This window comes from Octopus bimaculoides, chromosome 28 (genome assembly GCF_001194135.2).
Source record: "Octopus bimaculoides isolate UCB-OBI-ISO-001 chromosome 28, ASM119413v2, whole genome shotgun sequence".
Lineage (NCBI taxonomy): Eukaryota > Metazoa > Mollusca > Cephalopoda > Octopoda > Octopodidae > Octopus > Octopus bimaculoides.
Window position 1 is genome coordinate 15302450 of NC_069008.1, and position 2900 is coordinate 15305349.

General features: G+C 39.4%; 2 protein-coding genes across 2 annotated transcripts in view; both read left to right on the forward strand.

Annotated features, from left to right (window-relative positions):
• Nucleotides 1-2900, forward strand: part of LOC106873058 (zinc finger protein 62 homolog) — a 17114-nt gene that overhangs the window by 2245 nt on the left and 11969 nt on the right. The window lies entirely within an intron of this gene.
• The window catches only part of LOC128251145 (zinc finger protein 836-like), a 49564-nt gene continuing 47239 nt past the window's right edge, over nucleotides 576-2900 (forward strand). Inside the window, exon 1 of the mRNA XM_052977610.1 lies at nucleotides 576-715. The gene's annotated coding sequence lies outside the window, so the exon portion shown is untranslated. The remainder of the gene's footprint in view (nucleotides 716-2900) is intronic.

The following is a 2900-nucleotide window of genomic DNA, read 5'->3' on the forward strand; positions in this document are numbered from 1 at the left end:
CCCCCCCCCCACCAAGCAGGCTATTTACATGCTAGAAATAACAGCCAAATCTCACAAAACTAGTGTTAGGGTTAGGGCTAGGGTTAGGGTTTGAGTTAGGGTTAGGTTTACCCTGTGGATCTATATAAAAACCAGGGGGGGGCGGGAATCGAAATTTTGAAATTGAGATTTTTGAAAATTTTTTTCCAGAATCGGATTCTCCATGGTCTGAAACATAGGATTCCGTAAAAAAAAACAAAATTTAAAGGGGGGGGGGTATACCCAGATTACATATACTCCATCTCCACCCTTTTTTCTTCTTTCGTCATTTTTCAATTCTAGTGTTTCATTTGTCCAACGCTAATTACTAATTTCTCAGTCGCCACTTCATATCCATTCATTCCTCCCTTCGTTCTTCCCATCAGGTTCACTTTCCTTCTCACCCTACATTTTACCCCCATTCACGTTCCCAACCTCCCCCGACGCACACACACACAACACGGGCAAAATAAGGATGCGTAAAGGGAGAGAATTAGTCTCGGCTGTCTTGTATATTTCACGAGTGGAGATACGCATGCGCATTGAGCATACTTCACTTTATGTTGATATCCGGTGAAATGTGTCGTTTATTTATTTCTCTCTATCAGCTCGTAATTCATTTGTTGTACTGATAATGCATTTCTCAACTGCCAGATTCACACCTATATAACAACACTATCCTTTATGAAACATTTCCGTAAGTAATAACCGGTCCAGATGGACTATATGTAATCTGAACAGCTGTATCCAATACTGCTGGAAATTTTTATCTTCTCAGTAGTGATTCCTGATGGTCCAAGGGCTTTCCTTGTCTTCATGACCTTAATTGCCTTATCTATTAAGCTGCAATCAACTTTGATGGCTGGTCCCTCAATTGGTTCAGTATTAGGTAAACTCCCCCCTCCCATTCATTTTCCACGTTTGATAAGCTTTCATAGAGACACTTTCATGCATCATTCTTCTCTGAGTCACAAACTGCAAGCATGCCATTATCCATTTGCACACATTTTTAGCCTACCACATTTCTGTTTTCTTTGTTACGCAGCTTTGCAATCCTGAATACCTCATGTAGAACATTTGCAAAACTCTTAACTTACTCCTTTTGCTATCTATGTACCTCATGCCGGCACTGTCATGGTATTAGCTGTCAGAAGTGAAAGTAGTAAAATCTGACAAGGAACGTTACTGCTGGTTTGAGTTGATTCTTTGGCTACTGACAGCTAATACCATGACTGGCCGGAGCGAGCTATCTGTCTGTCTGTCTCTCTCTCTATCTATCTATCACTCGAAAGTTATTGGAACAAATTTGACACCTATATCCATGCGTTTGAAAACACACAGAGTATAAGGGTACTACTAAAGCAGAGTGGTCCCGAACGCGCAGTCGCGCGTCCGCGCTAGCTGGTCGTGAGTGGTCGATCCTATTATTTTTAAACTTCAAACTTCATTTGTTTTCTATTTTGATAAATTCTCTAAGTTGAAAATTATATTTTTATATTTTAAATAATTTGCAATTTCAGAAAATATATTTTTATATTAAATTTGCGTTTTCTAATTTGATAAATTCTACGGACACAAACAGAGGTGAACGAGTGATAGATAGATAGATAGATAGATAGATAGATAGATATAGAGAGAGAGATAGTGAGATAGACAGACAGATAGATAGCTCCGGCCAGTCAGTAGCCAAAGAATCAACTCAAACCAGCAGTAACGTTCCTTGTCAGTTCTACTTTCAATTCTGACAGCTAATACCATGACAGTGCCCTCATGCCTACCTCTACTTTTGGCTACCTGATAGAATTCTCTGCTTCCACCGTTTTTCTACACCTGTCTTTTGGCTCTTATAACTCTGTCAACCTTCTTGTTCCATCACCATGTCACCCTTCATCTAACTGGCACTCTGCACCAAACATAAATTTCGTCCATAACCCTCAGTAGATTGTCCCACAGAAGCTTCCAGTTGTCCTCTAAGCTTTATGTCCCTAGCTCTTCCTCTCATTGGCAGAAGCTTCCATTTGTAAATCTCTAAATTCTAGTCTGTGTTCTGGGTCTTTGAGCTTCCATACTCTTCTTTTCCAGATTGGTTTACTTCTCCAAGTCTTTCTAGCTCTAATTCTGAAGTCACTAACTAGTAAGAAATGTTGGGTTGTACACTCTTCACCTGGGGAAGACTTAACATTTTAAAGCATCCATCTGATTGCCTGGTAATGAGGTAGTCAATCTGGCTTATGTGCTCACCAGAACAACTCATTCGAGGTCCAAAACCATAGCTCCTGTGCACTTCCTGGAATCCGTAGGGGTGCAGTCCATGTCCATTGAAGTCTCCAGTCACAATAACAAAGTATCTGTCGTTTCTTGTTGAGTTGGTCTGCAAAAGGATCTCATAGAATTGGTCCTTCTGCTCATCACTCGGACCAGACTGAGAAGCTTAGTGAGATATAAATGTAACTGTTAAATTATGGTGTCTATTAAATCCATTCAGGTGGCTTTCAATGCAATGGTGCTATTAAAGAAGACACTTGCTCAAGGTGCTACTCTGAGAGACTGAACTTGAAATCATGTGGATGGAAATCAAAGATTTTTTGGGGTTTTTTTTTTACGAATTCAGTTGACTTTTAGTCCTTCATCATTCTAGTTTGACCTGTAATAAAAATTGCTGGTTTTGCAACTATCCATGTGATCATATGACTGCATATTTCCTTTTAATTTCACCTCCCAGTCATGAATAAGAAAGACTGCATTGGATGATGTTGTCATAGATATACAACATTATTAAAATAGACAGGATTTTCATGGATGGAATGTCTTTAGTCATATGTCTCCTCTTTGATGACTAACATAGTCTCAAAAACAATGTCCGGTTCTATTTTTGGAGAAAG